Raw genomic sequence first — 18114 nt, 5'->3', positions numbered from 1 at the left:
ACCAGACAGCCAAGCCGGCTGGGACGATTATTGGCCCAACCTCCAAGATCTGTACACCTCCAGAGTAAGGAAAAGGGCTAAGAAAATCACTTTGGACCCCACACACCCAGCCCACTCTCTTTTCGACCATAATTTTCTGTTTTTCTTATATTACTGTTATACTTCCTGTGTATGTCTGCACTGTCATGTATGTTTGCACTATGTCCATACTTTCTTCTGCACTGGAAGCTCCTGTCGTCAAGTCAAATTCATTGTGTCTGTAAACATACATGGTAATAAAGCTCTTTCTGACTTTCTGACAAGGGAGAAGGAGAGGTAGGGGGCAAAAGGCAAAGGGCTGTATGTTTTTTTTTGTTTTGCTTTTTTTAAATACTTCATATTGTCATACAGCCCTTTGCCCTCTACCTCTCCTTCTCCCTTGTCAGAAAGTCAGAAAGAGCTTTATTACCATGTATGTTTACAGACACAGACATTTTCATTTTTCATTTTGTCAATAAAGCCTTTAGTGCATCAATTCTGTCACTTTTCTTTTACATTCCATAAAGTACTGATGACTCCTTCACTATGCTGTACACATACGATCTAAAATGAATCCACACATTTACACACACACAAAAAATGTAGAGTTCAGCTGACTGAATTATTATTATTATTATTATTATTATTATTATTTATTTTGTTTTTTTGTTAAATGGATCTCATATTGTATGTTCTATACAGGTCGAACTGAGACATGACAAGTAATGCAGTTTTTGTAATGCCATGAATTGTTATGATTTTGACAGTCGACAATGTTCCTATTGGATAGAAAACCAGTGCCAATGTTTTGACTCGATTTTGATTTGGGTTTGCTGTGTTTTGCTAAAGTTAGTAAATGTAGAAAAAGGTATTCGGCATTTTGAAACGTAGAGTTTGTATTTATTTAACAAAATGTGGTTTTGGCCAGAAAATGAACTATTTGGCTAATTGTGTGATGTAGGTGTGTTGCTGTGTTAAGAGTTTAGAAAAAATTACTTTAAGTATTGGTAAATGCTTGTTAGCAATTGAAAAAAAACTGTATGTGAAAATACAAAATATACAGGAAAATAAACAGGGAAAGCCACTGAAGAATTAAAAAAATAAATCAATGTGACCTAATCTGCCCAATCTTCTGTGTTTGGCCACATGTTCACATCCACATCACACCTGATATCTTCTCTGGCAAGGCATCTTGGGAAGAATCTTTTGGTATGCCTTATCCTTCCTGGTATTGTTCAGCTGTAATGTCTTGGCATGGAGCATCCATTACATCCTGGAGGGACATTTGGCCCTGTGGACGATGGTCAAAAACCTTCCATCTCCAGGCTCAGAAAAACTCCTCAATGGGGTTGAGGAAAGGGGAGTAAGGGCCAAGGAAAAGAGACATCATTGACTGACTGCACTGCGAATGTGGAATGCCACATTGTTCCATGTGATCACATATATTGGCAAATGATCTCCCACCTGTCCCCTTTCTCTGGCACCAGTCTTTGGTACAGATCTTCTAAAATCTCACATTTATGCGAGTGCACTTTTCCACACAAGATCAGCCCAAAAAGGTCCTATTTTACTGTATATCATATGGTCATGCGACTGAAAGAACCTCAACACCTGAGTGTGTTTCCTAGATGGGAATCAGCTGTAATTTATATATTTGCATAACTTCAATCAGCTGTTTCTCATTAGCTATGGAATAAAATAAAATACAGGGGACATATCTGTGCTTCAATTCACAATGTGAACAGCTGTTCACTTTGACTTTAGCCTATAAGTTAGTTTTAGAACATGATGTTATCTGTTCTGACATACAGTGTGAAAGCATTCGAAAATTTGCCAGTAAAATTACATTGTTTTGGTCTTGGTTGAGCTTGTGTGTAAAAGTTCAAGCATTTTACATTTGTGTTAACTGTATGCATTTTGTGTCAAAGCAACAAGAAATGTGTTAATTGTATAGCTTACACAGACATATGTTGTGCTAACTGTGTTAAGAGTTTAGGAAAATTGTTAAAAGTATTGAAAAAATTGTCATAGCGATCGTAAAAAACTGTACAATGAAGGACCATGTGAGACTCAAGACTGGAGTAATGAAGCTGAAAATTAAGCTTTGCCATAACAGGAATATATTAAAATATATTACAACAGAAATTAGTTGGTTTAAATTGTAATAATATTTCACAATATTACTGTTTTGCTGTATTCTTGATTAATTAAATGCAACCTTAGAGAACATTTCTTTCAAAAACATTAAACATTCTTACTAATCCCATTAAGTTTTGAATAGTAGAGTATATATAATCTTTAAATAGTATTATTATATATTATGTCACCAATTTGATGTAAAGTGATACTGTTTGGTTTAGAAACAGTCAACATTCACAAACACAGACAGACAGACAGACAGGCAATTCAAAAGTTTAAATTCTTAATAAGTAGGCTACAGCTTGAAAATTCCTATAGAATCACAACCTCTGTGACCTCGACTTAACCAACAGAAGCTGCAATTCTTTTATCCAAGACCAACATACAAATATAGTTAACCCTACATAAAGATGCTAAAGGAGAACAGAAACTAGACTCCTGGTCAATCAATAAAGGTGATCTGATTGCTGTTTCACTCTGTTTCCTGCATGTTTGTGGTTGGAGAAACCCCAAGCATGCCCTTAACCCACAAATGTGGTGAGGGATCCATGCAGAATGGATTTTTATGTAGGAACCATTAAGTCTGATGACTGTATACACTGAATGGTTCAATGAGACCAGCTGCATCTAGTCCAGCACTTTACTTTGATATTCCCATATTCCAGCATGTCAGGATCATTCCTGTTATGTTGGTTATTTTTATGACGGCAAGAAAAGAAACAGAAAGGACCCTAACAGAAAGATAATAAAGAGCTAAAATTATCAATTTCTCAGTTGTGGATTGATATAAGGCTTGTTGTTGTTTTAACACCAAAATTATGTCACTTTTTGGAGGAAAACTGGCATTTGTTAATTAAAGAAAATTAACTTTACAGGACGGACAGTAAAATATATTTTTAAATATATTCCATATATATGTGGAATATATTTCCACTAGGCTATACTGATAAAAAATGTATAGCCTGAATGCACTGTAAGTCGCTTTGGATAAAAGCGTCTGCTAAATGCATATATGTAATTTAAATGTAATATGTCATGCCCCTGGACTGTCTTTGTTGTGTTTTCCCTCCCCATGTGCTCCGTGACCCAGTTTCTCCCTCGTGTTGATTGTTCATGGATTTCAGGTGTGTCTTGTCATTAGCCCCTCATTTTCCTGTGTATTTAGCCCCAGTCTGTGCAGTCTGTGTTTTGTCGGGTCTTCCCTTGCCTCCGTTGTCTGTTTGTCTAGAATCCCTTGCCTCCGCCTCCAGCCTCCAAGCCCCGGACTCCGCCTCGGGCCGTCGACCCAGCGGCTCCACCATGGCTCCTAGCTCCCTCCTCTCCGCCATGGCCCATCAGTCCACTTGCTCCGCTGGGCTCCCTCTTCACTCCTGCTTCGCATTGGTCTGTCGTCGACCATCCGTCGCCTCGGGACTCCACTCCTCCGGCTGCGCCTCGTCCCTCTGACTCTGTCAGGCTCCTCCATCCCTTCGGCTCCTCCTTGGTCCTCTGTCGCTCCGGCTCCACCGTGGCCTTTCGGATCCCCACCTCCGCGTTGGTCACCGGGGCCATTAGTTCCGCCTCGGCCCTCCGGATCCTCCTCGTCACCCTGGCCCATCGGCTCTCCGTCTCCGCCTTGGGCTCCTCTGCCACCTGCTCCACCTCCATTGGTCGGCCCCTTGGAGTCGTCAGCCCTTCCTCCACCATGGCTCCTCCCTTCGTCAGTTCCACCGTGGGTCGACACTTCGGCTGTGGCCTGGGTCCCACCTGGCACCGCCTGGTCCAAGTACCTCCTGTCTCCTCCCTGGCTCCTCCCTCCTTCATCACATCCATGGTCTCTGTCTGCCGGCCCCCTCCCGGGTGTCCGTCCTCCTCCTGAGCCTCCTCCCAAGTTGAATATATATATATATATATATATATATATATATTATATAATATAATAACATTTCCTAAATGTTAATATATGTTCCTAAATTGATACTAATTAAAACTATATTCCTACAAAAATGTGATGTTTCCAACACTTTGATTTAAGAAAAGGAAAATTATTATTATTATTATTATTATTATGAAAAATCTATATTTCACAATACATTCTATAAATACTATAAACTTAAACAAATGAAAATAATAGTCCCATTTCCAATATATTTTCAATATTAAATTTTTGAATTTTAAGAAGAAAAAAAAAAAAGTTTTTCTTAGTAAAATGGCAAAACTGCTAACATTTGCACAAAATTAAATTGTGAAAAATAAAAATATATATCTCTCTCTCTCTCTCTCTCTCTCTCTCTCTCTCTATATATATATATATACAGTATATATATATATATAAACACACCAAATCTCTACATTTATCCATCAGTGGGATTTTCTAGATTACGGAATGAAAAGTCTGATCTTTACATACTTCATCTCTCCGAGCTCTTAAAGAATTAAATTTTACACAATAAAAACAATTCAAGAGACAAACTGAAGTGGTTCTGAAGGCAGAAGATGCCTCTACCACTCATTACACCATTATTACTTTTTTGCTAGGTCTTTTCATTATTCTCACTCCATAAAATTTTCTACACAAGCAACACATCAATCAAACTCCTATGCTATATACAATCATGTTTAGTCTCCATTCGTGTGTTTCAGCCTTTTCTATGAATAATATTTCCTTTATCACCCTTAATGAGCGAAAACTCCATGCATAGCATGTGTCCTGGAGCGGCACGGCTGAAAGCGTGTATACGTGCACGCGCCTAGTGGGTGACTTTTGGCAATGGCTTCTTCCATCTGTGAAGGGCTAGTACGTAGGGAGGAGGCTCACTGCAGAGGCTCTTCTCTGGCAAACATGTTTCTGGGTCTCCCCCTTCAACAGATGGACTTCCTAGGAAATTTAGACGCCTTTAACCACCATCCATCTCTATAACAACCATGCAAACCAATCAAAAGTGCTAATTTACACCCACCATAACACACGAAAAACCAAGCAACCAATTTCAGAATAAAATTGGTACCATCATTATGTGGGTCAGGGAGGTGAGTAAGAGTAATGTCAGCGTGTTCTCACAGTGTGGTCATAAAGCAAATAACTATTTGGAAAAAGGGCCTTACTACATCAGTCTGAGACAAATAACACTTGTGCTGCAGCTGAAGGGAAGAAATAATATGAAAGACACAAAATACATATTGCACACAAATCACTGGACAGCATCCAGCTCAATTAAGACAGCTGTGAAAGGCCTTGTTTTTGTTGCTCATAATGGGGTATCAGGATATATAGCATGTTCATACAGAATATATATCTACTGTATGGCTGGAAATATACTGGAGAGCGACTATAAATGGTCAAAAGGTAGCTTTTTTTATCAGTTCACCATTCAATTCAATTCATTTTTAGTCTTTATGATTTCTTCCATGTTTCTTAAAGGAATAGTTCATCTAAAATGTTTTTTTTTTTTTTCCACCTCCATATTCTTTGAATTAAAACACATACCATAACAATAAAACATAGGGGTATGACTTTTACAATTTTTTTAATTTAATTAATTATTAAATAATAATTATTATTTATTTAGCAAAGATCCAAGCTTTATAACGTTACAAAATATTTCGATTTCATATAAATGCTGCTTTTCTGAACTTTCAACCCATTAAATAATCCTGGAGCAGCACAACTGTTTTCAACATTGGTAATAATAATAATGTTTCCTGAGTATTAAATCGTCATATTAGAATGATTTTGGAAGGATCATGTGACATGAAGACTGGAGTAATGATGCTGAAAGTTCAGCTTTTAATATTTTAAAATGTATTCAAATGGAAGTTATTTTAGTTATTTTAAATTGTAATAATATTTTAAAATATTTATGTTCTTCCTGTATTTTTGAGCCTAAGAGACTTCTTTAAAAAAACATTCATGGTGGTGAAATAGTGAACATATGGTGAACTATATGCTAATAATATATATATGCTGTATAAATTAGAGTTTTGTGCTGTGCAAGTTCTAAGTGCTTCTCTCACAAACACTCAAAGTGTGATTCCAGTCAGTGGCGTGCCGCTGTGCATACTGAAGTGAACTGATGGAGGGACTAGAAAGGGAATTCTAAACAAACATATGCAGTACAGTACTCGCTGCTGGAATTTGACCACAGGTTTGCACCATGTCTAACAGTATGTGTAGACATTTTACATGAAGCATTGATTTAATCTATAAACACTGATTAAATAGTTCACCTCAAAATTAAAATCTGCTGAATATTTACTCACCCAATATGGAGCTTAAAATATGACCAAACTATTTGAATTTAAATGGTGTAAATTTGAATTATTGACAAGTGTCATTTAACAAAACTGGATATTTGCAGTCTAAGAACTCAGAACAAAATAATCTGCTGTTTGAAAATACATGTCTATAAAACTCTGCCATAAAAAATGTAGTTGTGTTAAATTTCAAATGTTCAATATTCAAGTAAAAAAAAAACGATGTTAAATTCCACATAATATTCAGTTTTGTTAAATGACACTTGTCAATAATTCAAATGTACACAATTAAAATTCAAATAGTTTTGTCATATTTTAAGCTCCATAACCCTCAGGCCATCCAAGGTGTAGAGTTTGTTTCTCCAATGGAACAGAATTGGAGAAATGTAGCATTACACCACTTGTTTACTAATGGATCCTCTGCAGTGAATGGGTGCCGTCAGAATGAGAGTCCAAACAGCTGATAAAAAACATTACAAAAATCCACACCACTCCAGTCCATCAATTAACATCTTAAGTAAAAAGCTGCGTGTTTGTAAAAGACAAATCCATCATTTAAAAGTTTTTTTTTATTTATTTGTCTTGAATCAGGAGAGAAATATGCACAGATTAAGCATTGTTTACAAGCACAAACAGTTCAAAACGGTTATAAACAAATATGTCAGTGGATTTTGATGTGAGAGGACTTTTTCACTGGAGGAAGTGTTATTATGAATTATGGACTTGTATTTTGGCAAGTATTTTTAATAAAACAACATGCTTTGATGATGGACTTGTTTCTTACAACCATACATTTTTCTACTTGGACATTCATTCATGGACTTGGAGTGGTGTGGATTTATAGTTGTGGATTATTGTGACGTTTTTATCAGCTGCAGAGGATTTACTGCAGAGGATTGGTAAGCAAGTGATGTAATGCTACATTTCTCTAAATCTGTTCTGATGAAGAAACAAACTCATCTGCATCTTGGATGGTCTGAGGGTGAGTACATTTTCTGCAAATTGTCATTTATGGGTGAACTATTCCATTATTGATTAGAGGGCCAGTTGCCACCAGAAAGAAACTCAATGAAAAAAACTATTTTGTGTACTACAGCAAAAATAACAATCTACGGCTTTGAAACAATATGAGGGCGAGTAAATACTGACATAATTTTCATTTTGGATGAATTATTCTTTTGATTAGAAATTTAATCAAACTTTTAATCAAACTTCAATAACTTTAGACCAGATGATGGAGAATGATGGTCATACTGTTCTCAATTATGTGAGGGTCAATATACAGTGGAAACAGCAAACTACCCCCCTAAAAACAGTCACTAGGCATCTGGGGGACCTTCAGGATCCCGGAGGAGCTCAGAGCTCATTTCTGCACTGGACTAATAATAAACCCCTGGCATGATTAGTCACTCTCTCCTCCGTCTTCCATGTTTATTAATCTGTACCATCCCAAAGGTCATGCACAGGACATAACACAATCACTCGGGAGTCCAGCAATAGATGTTAACGAGTCTTTTAATATCAAGAAACTCCACAGATGACTCTGAATAGAAAAGTATGGTCTCATCTGTCTCATAAAGAGGGATACTGGAAAAAAATGCAGGCATGATATTAGACTGGGTGTGTAATCAGCATGGCCGGCAGTGGCTTAATCTTGTGTGACTTGTACAAAATGAGGTATTGGAGTGGCCACAAGGAGATGTGCTTCTTGCTTGGATTTTATTACTCTGTATTGAATCAGACCAACATGAAATACTGTTTCAAAGATGATTAGACCGTAACCTTAGAAAAACTGATGCATTTCTTAATGAAATCAACATGAGAAGCACCCAAAAGGCATTCAAAACTACCATTAACTTCCTGCCAAAGCTTGTAGCAGAACTTAGTCAGGCTAGACACCATTTTTCATTGGACGTAAATGAAAACAAGGTTCTGGGGGTTAGAAATTCAGTCTGTAATTGGTTGCACTGTTATATACCTTCTTGTTCTTTACAGTGGATCAAAATTCAACAACACATTGGTTGTGAAAATTAGAAGGAATAGTTCTAAAAAAAATCATTAAAAAATAATAAATCCCCTGCAAATCTTTCAGACTGATTTTAGAAACCAGATCAAGATCTGATTCAAAAGAATGAATTTTTTTTTTTTTTACAAATTACAACACTGCTGCTTTACTCATGAACTTTATAGGAAAATATTGTACAAATTATATGGATGACTTTTATGATATTTTTATGATATTTTCATGCTGCATTTGTGTCCTTATTAAATGTCTGCACTTAAAAAAAAACTGCACATAAAAAGAGTCACCAGAATAATAATATTATTCAGTATTTCTTCTTTTGTGCTCAGCGGCAGAAATAAATGGTGTGGTTGTTGATAACTAAAACTAAAACTAATTAAAGTCTTTTTTATTAATTAAATAAAGCTGAAATAAAATAAATTTTTAATATTAATTAAAAACTAAACAATGTAGTTAAACTAAAACTAAAACCTAGTTTAGAAATGTTGCCTTGGAAAATAACTGAAACAAATAAGTTTAAGTACAAAATGACTAACACTAAAACTGCAATAAAAAATAATGCTAAATATAAATATAAAGAAAAAAAAGAACTAATAAAAACAACAACCGCACTGTCAGCCCTGTGTTCCTGTGTCTTGTGATTTGCTCCCCATGTGCTCCCCATTACAGTTTCTCCCTTCTTGATTATGTTCATTGATGTCAGGTGTTCCTCATTTAGTTCTAGTTATTTAAGTCCTCGTTTTTCCTGTGTCCTGCATCTGGTCTTAAACGTCTATTCCTCTGTGCTACGTGTACAAAATGACTAACACTAAAACTGCAATAAAAAATAATGCTAAATATAAATATAAAGAAAAAAAAGAACTAATAAAAATAACAACCGCACTGTCAGCCCTGTGTTCCTGTGTCTTGTGATTTGCTCCCCATGTGCTCCCCATTACAGTTTCTCCCTTCTTGATTATGTTCATTGATGTCAGGTGTTCCTCATTTAGTTCTAGTTATTTAAGTCCTCGTTTTTCCTGTGTCCTGCATCTGGTCTTAAACGTCTATTCCTCTGTGCTACGTGTGTGTTCCAATGGATTAATAAATAATGTACTTCACAAATTCTCCAACGTCTCCTCAGTCCTTCGCTCCTCGTTCCAACACAGTAGGCAGACCGTGACAGAAGCCCGGACCTTACAAACAGTAAGCGGCACCCCTTCTCCCCATTTTGTTTCCGTTTTTCTGAAAGTCATCTTTTTTTCCCCCGTTGCCCCGTGACCATGGAGATCGCCGTGAGATTCTCCACCCTAGCCCCCAGGGATCTCCTGTTTGTCAAGTTCGCCCGATAATTCTGCGGGCTCGCCGTTATTACTGCGCTGGATGACGCAGCGCTAAATTCTTTGTTCTGGATCGGGGCCAGTGTCGGCTCCAGCCCCTGAGTCCGCTCTAGTGTCAGCTCCAGCCCCTGAGCTTGCTCCAGTGAGGGCTCCTGTTCCCAAGTTAAGCCCAGAGAGGGCTCCTTTTCCCACATCCAGCCAAGTGAGGGCTTCTGCTCCCAAGTTAAGCCCAGAGAGGGCTCCTCTTCTCACGTCCAGCCCAGAGAAGGCTCCTGTTCCCAAGTTCAGCCAAGACAGGGCTCCTGTTCCCCAGTTTACCCCAGAGAGGGCTCCTGTTCCCAAGTTAAGCCCAGAGAGGGCTCCTGTTCCCAAGTCAAGCCCAGGGAGGGCCACAGTTCCCGAATTGAGCCCACGGAGGACCTCAGAACCCGACATTTCCCCCAAGGAATTTTTTGGGGGGAGAGCTGTAGAGCTCCAGCCCTGGAGGCCATCCGTCCCGCGTAAGCCGGTCCGTAGAGGCTTCCAGAGCATCCCCCCTCCCCGTTGGAAGTTATGTTGCGCGTGGACACGCCTTCCGGGAGGGCGAGGTAATGTCAGCCCTGTGTTCCTGTGTCTTGTGTTTTGCTCCCCATGTGCTCCCCATTACCCAGTTTATCCCTTGTTGATTATGTTAATTGATGTCAGGTGTTCCTCATTTAGTTCTAGTTATTAAAGCCCTGGTTTTTCTTGTGTCCGGTCCGGTCTATTCCTCTGTGCTACTTGTGTGTTCCAAGGAATTAATAAAGAATGTACTTCACAAATTCTCCTACGTCTCCTCGCTCCTTCGCTTCTCTTTCCAACACAGTAGGCAGACCATGACAAGCACAACATTACTAAAATTTAAACTTAAATTAAAATGAAAACTGAACATAAAAAATTAAAAGCTAATTGAATTAATAAATACTACAATAATATATAAATAACACTAAAATAACACTGAAAAGAAAGTCATATGGGTTTCAAAAGACCTAAGGAGAAGGACACACTGTGAACTGTGTGTTTGAGTGAACTGTTGTAGTTTTAATCTGTGGAACACAAAATAAAATATTTTGTACAATGTTTCAGTGTTTTTGTCCGTACATTATTTCTATTGTATGACCCAAAAAATAAAATAAAATTAAATTAAATAAAATTAAATTAAATTAAATTAAATCTTATTTGTTCCTTAGAAGAAACACAGTTACACAGGTTTGGAGCAACATTAGGGTGAGAAAAAGATGACAGAATTCTCACATTTTGTATTATCACTTTAAAGGGGACACCGGATGCCCATTTTACACAACTGTCTGTAACATACTATGGTTAAAATTCTTCAGTGGTCGTGTAAAACAACACCCTTTTTTACCACTCTTTCCATGGGGCGTGTTGACACAAGACAAATGAAAATATCAGTATATAGCTCAGAGGTGGTCTTATGCAAACTGCTAACTATTTACGCAGAAACTGGCTGCATATTGAAACAGCTCGCTTTATGACACAGTTTCAGACTCAGACAGCGAATAACAAACTGGCAGCCTGTTTTCTTTTCAGCTTTTCTGAGCTGGCAGACACACCAGAAACTAAAAAAGTGAAAATTCCATACAATGTCCCCTTTAAGATTTCAACATGTTGAATGAACTGCAGTTCAATTACCTGCTTCATTTTCATTCTGGAGACAGACCTTAGTTTCAGTAGTCATGTCAAAGCAGTAACTAAATCTGCATACTATCATCTAAAAAACATTGCAAGAATTAGATGTTTTGTTTCCAGTCAAGAGTTGGAGAAACTTGTTAATGCCTTTATCACCAGCAGTGTGGACTATTGTAAATTATTTTCAAAGTTTTAAATTCCTTGTTTTATTGTTGTGATTATTTTTTTTTATTATCATTTTCTTTTCTTTTATGTAAAGCACTTTGAATTACCATTGTGTATGAAATGTGCTATATAAATAAACTTGCCTTGCCTTGCCTTCATTCCTGCCAAATGAAACATGACGCCATTCAGATGAAACCATTCTAAGAATTGCAATCTTTTAGTCCAGGCTAGCTGTTGTAGCCTCTCATGAGCGCTTCCATGGCATTCTAATGAATATAGCACTGCCTCCAGGCCTGCCGCTGCATTATCTCTTCAAAACAAGCCAAAGACAAACCCAAGTTTGTCATTCCACCAACCCAACAAAAGCCTCAAGCATATCACACCAGTCCTCAGGTCCTTACACTGGCTTCCAGTTATGTTTAGGATTGATTTTAAAGTACTTTTACTCATTTATAAATCCCTCAGTGGCCTAGGACCTAAATACATAGCATATATGTTCACTGACAGTTTTGAAAAAGAAACACAGAACAGAAAAGACCATTTTAAGTTTAAAAGTTAAAGAATTGTTCCTTTGCACCTCTTAATTACTCTGGAATTAGAAACTGAAATATATTATTGATATTATTATTATTGTTGTTATTATTATTATTGAATAATTATTTTTAAGGCACTCTACGTTTTTTAAATAAATACTGTAATAATAATAGTTCAAAGTATGAATAGTTTTTAGTCAGATAACATAAAAAAGACAAGACCCCTCGATGCCCTTTAAACTTTTCCTAATCAAATAGCAAGAACGAAAGAGAACAGGCACCTTTGTTTATATTTCTGTGAATAGAACTACGTTAGCTGCATTTTAATATTTAATAAATATTAAAATATAATAAAATGTAAATTCATCCCCCACACTTTATTCGGCAGGTGTGTTCATGTAGAGGTATCGATGGTCTATGCATAACCTGACGTTTTATTTGTATCCAAAATGAGAAGGTGTGAACATCAGGAGCACTGAACACTCTCATGCAGTGTATGTTTCATTCATACTCGAAGCCGGAGGAAGCTCTCGCGCAGAAAGTCCAAAACAGACTCATAGAAGTAATAACTTATGACGTACAGGAAATGCCTAATATGGACAAAAGCATCCGGCTATCGCTGTAGCGGAGCTGAATAAAAAGCAGAAACGTTTTTACTGATGAAACCTGAAGACAATAAACACACGATTGTGACAATATATGGTTTATGTGTGTTTTTCAAGTTACCTCCAGGTAATAAATGCAGTACTGATTAACATATCACGTTAGTATAGAATCAATAAAATTGCCTGCCTTATTCTGTGATAAAAATGGAAAAAAGGTGTTCATAGTAGCCTTTATGAACCAATCATAAAATTGTCATTAGGAAAATATTGAACAAAAATATTATAGCCCCTTGCTGCAGCTAATGTTACACTGTAAAAAAATGATCGTGATTTTAACGGTAAAAGACTGTAGAAATGCCACAGTAACCTGTTAAATGATTAACAGTAAGTTTCCTTACAATATGGTGAATAACTGTAATAGATCTAACCTTTGTTTTCGAGAAAGGAGCCTCAGAGTCAACACTCATAGACTGTGTCTGAAATCACACCCTACACCCTCATTCACTATTCCCTACATTAGTTCACTATATAGTCCACTAGACCGAGTGATTGAAAACAAATGAGTGAATTCAGACACTGATGAACAGCTGCTGTTAACAAGCAGAATCACTGAAGGAAAGAACAAGAAACAAAACTACAACTGACTTCCAGTCACAGCCTTAGATGAAATTAACCAAAATAAAACAGCAGAGGAGGATTACACAACTCCACAAACAGCATTACCAGCTTCACTCATTACTAACCAGACTCACTTTATTTCTGTCATATATCTACAAAAATGCTTTGAGAATTAACCAAGGTTTATATTGTATTGAACATGTTTTGTTTGGCCTCACCATTTTGGCGATCGGTGGTTGCTTTAGTTGGGCTCTTGACCCTTGACTCTTTAATGTTAGTTTTTCTCTGCTGTTGTATCTGTGTGTGTAAAGCACATTTGTAATGACAAGAAGAGCAGAGAGAAATTGTAATGAAGTGGTTTTGATAGCTACTAATGGTAGTAAAATCATCAATTGATGATCTGAATCACTGATCTCAATTAGTGTCTAATTATATGGGTTGATTTTTTACTTTTTTTAATTTATGGTACTAATATGACTCCACAAGATATGTTGACAAGCTATTGTGAAGAAATTTAAAAACATTTTATGCACAAAACCTTTAGAGCTACAGCACTGTTTAGACACACAGACATCAAGAATCAGCACATGAATCTCAACAATGGTGACTATTATTAATTTTAAAAAAACCATGCCGCAATGCATGCTGGGTGCCAGTACAAAACTCAAAGAACAAGAAACAAAACTACAACTGACTTCCAGTCACAGCCTTAGATGAAATTAACCAAAATAAAACAGCAGAGGAGGATTACACAACTCCACAAACAGCATTACCAGCTTCACTCATTACTAACCAGACTCACTTTATTTCTGTCATATATCTACAAAAATGCTTTGAGAATTAACCAAGGTTTATATTGTATTGAACATGTTTTGTTTGGCCTCACCATTTTGGCGATCGGTGGTTGCTTTAGTTGGGCTCTTGACCCTTGACTCTTTAATGTTAGTTTTTCTCTGCTGTTGTATCTGTGTGTGTAAAGCACATTTGTAATGACAAGAAGAGCAGAGAGAAATTGTAATGAAGTGGTTTTGATAACTATTAATAATGATGAAATAATAATCTCATGACTTTATTCACTGATCTCAATCAGTGTCTAATTATATGGGATGATTAATTTTGTATGGTACTAATATTAATCTACAAGATAATTGACTATAGTTGACAAACTATTGTGAAGAAATGTAACAATTTTGGGGGCCCAAAATTTAATTTGTTTATGCACAAAACCTTTTGGAATGAAAAAAAGGAAAAAATAGACTTTATGATTCCTGCTGTTTATTACAGGGCTGTGGGATTTTACGCACCTTTAAGAATGCAGAAGCACCATCTGGCATGCAGGTTTTTGATTTGTGACATCTTGGGATTAGAACAGCAAAGGGCCCTGTGAAACTCACTGATCAAAAAAAAAAAAAAAATCATAAATTATTTATTTAAAAACTGTGTATTGGATTAAATAATGATTTTTCACATTTGAAACACTTTAATTGGAAAATATGAAGAAACTTGGGTCCTTTTATACTGAACAATCCTTTAGTCTCAAAGTTTTTCAAGTTATGAATAATGTCATTAGCCTTAACCTCAAATAATCCATAGGGATACATTTCACAGCAAGGCCTTTATCAAAGGTTATTTTTTTCCCCAGTGGTTACATATTGATTACTTCTAAATGTTTTGTTAAATTTTAATGGACATCCTATTTACAACTATTGACCTTTTGCTACGGCCTATTTTAGCTGGCTCATTCATTGATCAATTACTTTCTTTGGTTGTATAAATAAATTTAGACATGTTCATAACTGCATATTACTTTAACAGTAGCTGGAGTTTTATGTTTTTTTATTAATATAATTAATGCAGCTATAATTGTTAAATAGACAATAGGCAATAAAATTTAGACACAAGTGATATCTGACATTAGGTATTAATTTATAAAAACGTCAAATGAATTTAAAGTAAAATCATTTACTCATTTACTCCACACATTTACTCCACATCTGAATGACGCATGTTCTTTTGTGTTTTGCAGAAGAAGGTATTTTGAAGGTATTTAAGAAGAATGTTGTTAACCAAACAGTTTTCTGCTGACTTTGACTGTATGGACAAAGAAAACACTGAGACATTTCTTAAAGGGGTCATATGATGTTGCTAAAAAGAACATTATTTTGTGTATTTGGTGTAATGAAATGTTTATGCGGTTTAAGGTTAAAAAAACACATTATTTTCCACGTACTGTACATTATTGTTTCTCCTCTATGCCCCGCCTTTCTGAAACGCGTCGATTTTTACAAAGCTCATCGGTCTGAAAAGCGAGGTGTGCTCTGATTGGCCAGCTATCCAGTGCGTTGTGATTGGCCGAATACCTCAAGCGTGTGATGGAAATGTTACGCCCCTACCATACTGTGATGCCCTGTCCGGCCGGAGCGACGAGACAAAAACATTAAAACCCATTATAAACGAAGCATTTGTTGCATCCAGTGGGGACATAATTACGGATTATAATGACTTATACTGTCTTTTTATGCGTTGCATCGCGCCGCGTAAACATAAAACCATGTCTGCATTTGTGATCGGAGAAATGACAAACAACAAGCGCTTTTCTATACTGCTCAAAACTCACATTTGAATCGTCAGTGGTAAATTCTTTAAATATAAAAAAAGTACTTACAGTCTGTGGGCTTGCGGCAACCACATGTGACGACTCCGGGCTGGACTCCACTTCGTCCACGGTGAAAGCCGATCCGGCGATCCACAGCGCGAAATTGATGTATTTCCTCAGCGACCAGCACGGGTCAGCTCCAGGCATGACGAAGCGGATATCATCCTCTTTTGGAAGGCCAAACAAAGTAGTTTCGCTTTCACAACGAGAAACAGCGCCTTCACGACATGGCGGCGGCAACAATACTACAGGGAGAATAAAAGTTGCACCTTTTTTCTTTGCGTGAACATTTGGGCGGCGTTATGCAAATCTTCTCACATCGTGACGTAGACATGTGGGGGCGTGTTAGAACGAGCCGTTTTAGGTAGGCGTGGTTGACTCTTAACTTTTATAAAGAATATCTCTTTGGATTTGAGACTTTAGTCTTTGCAACTTTACAGATCTTCTTTATGCACCAAGAGCTTGTAACACTCCAAAGAGAAAGGAAAAATTTAAATCGCATCAAATGACCCCTTTAAAAGATCTTTGTGCTCCAAAGAAGAAAGCAGGGTTGAAACGACATGGTGATGAGTAAATGATTACAGAAATTTCATTTTAGGTGAACTATCATATTAATAAAGCACTCCAAGTTGTAGGTGCTGCCACTTACTGGACTGGAGTGTGATGTGCTGGACAGTCAGGAGATCATTGGCATCCTCTTTGACTTAAATGTTGAAATTGCTTAAATATGAGCTAATTTTTCACCAAAAATCAAAGCACTTGGAAAATGATTAGTGAGCCATTTGGACTTTCATTTATGCTAAGGTGAACTAACACTAATGCTTAAAATAAAGGTTCATCAATGGTTTTTTGCAGCACCTTACTGTCCTTATGAAATCAAGTTTGAAATCAAATCAAAATGTTTTTTTCTTGTTAGGCTTAATGATATCTATAAACTAGTGAACTCCAAAACATTGATAAAATCCATTACAAAATATAAGCATTCAAAACTTACAGTCTCTCACTTCCTTCAATATGGATCAACAATTCTTATGGCATCAATCTGCACTGCAGATTCTTATAAGATCAGATCATATTTTCTGACCAATCAAATGCTCTTTAGGATCTGAAGCATCTGCCTCTTACACTATAAAAGACACTAAAGCTGCGGTTGAAATCAGTCACTTGTCGCAGAGTGGATCATATACACTAGTCAGCGAGGACCACAAAACGCATCTAATCTATTTGAATTCTACACTGAATGCAGTATTTTATTAAAGTGCAATGGAGGTGATCAAACATCACAAACGGTTTGACATCCTTGGCATTATAATCAGTGGAGAGAAGACCGGTGCCATGCACTAGCATATATTACACACTTTTCAAACTGTTCAAACTGTTTTTTTCCCCCTAGTACAAACAACTCTATATTAAATCGGAAAGGGGAATCTATTGGACTTTTTTTTTTATTTTTATAAAACTCTGGCTGTCATAAGCTGTCAGATGCTGCTTTGCCAGGCTGTGGCAAAAAAAAAAAAATCCTGTTTCAGTAGAAGTTACATCAACACATTGAATAATGCATTTCAAGGCACTTCAGTCGGACTTTAAGGCTACAACTCACTGACTTGAAACAATTTGTTTTTGAGGTTGTCACACCTACCAAGTGTTTCTGGAATATCACCCTCGACTGTGTGTTCTTTTGCATTTGCTGATTAAGAAAAAAAGGGGTGGTGACATATTACATGTCATTTCTTGACACATAAAGTTCACAGAAATAAGAACGGGAGTGCAGCAGGGTTGCAAAAAAGTGTAATAGAGTGAATTAGCATTCAATTCATAGAGTAACTTTACCCTTTCAATGTGTGTAATTGTGTGACATTAGATTTCACAATTTGAATTCAACATATTTCACAATTGTGACTTAAAGGATTAGTTCACATCCAGAATAAACATTTCCTTATAGTTTACTCATCCCTATGTCATCCAATATGTTCATGTCTTTCTTTCTTCAGTCTCAAAGAAAGTTTTTTTATTATTTTTTTATTTTTTTATTTTATTCTGGACGTGAACTAAACCTTCAAAGGGGTGGTTAATTGCGGTTTCACTTTTTTAACGTTAGTTAGTGTGTAATGTTGCTGGCCTTAACTACTTTGTACTTACA

General features: G+C 36.7%; 1 long non-coding RNA gene across 1 annotated transcript; it reads left to right on the top strand.

Moving 5' to 3' along the window:
• Positions 1 to 173: 173 nt before the first annotated feature.
• LOC107749662 (uncharacterized) lies at positions 174 to 16570 on the top strand. The gene is made up of 3 exons (XR_001641063.1): positions 174 to 353; positions 10949 to 10956; positions 16559 to 16570. It is a non-coding gene; the product is annotated as an uncharacterized LOC107749662 (long non-coding RNA).
• The last annotated feature ends 1544 nt before the right edge of the window (positions 16571 to 18114 follow it).

Source organism: Sinocyclocheilus rhinocerous, unplaced genomic scaffold (genome assembly GCF_001515625.1).
Source record: "Sinocyclocheilus rhinocerous isolate Xijiao unplaced genomic scaffold, SAMN03320098_v1.1 scaffold1101, whole genome shotgun sequence".
NCBI lineage: Eukaryota > Metazoa > Chordata > Actinopteri > Cypriniformes > Cyprinidae > Sinocyclocheilus > Sinocyclocheilus rhinocerous.
The sequence above is the reverse complement of the archived record's forward strand: the minus strand, read 5'-3'. Positions and strand labels throughout refer to the sequence as shown.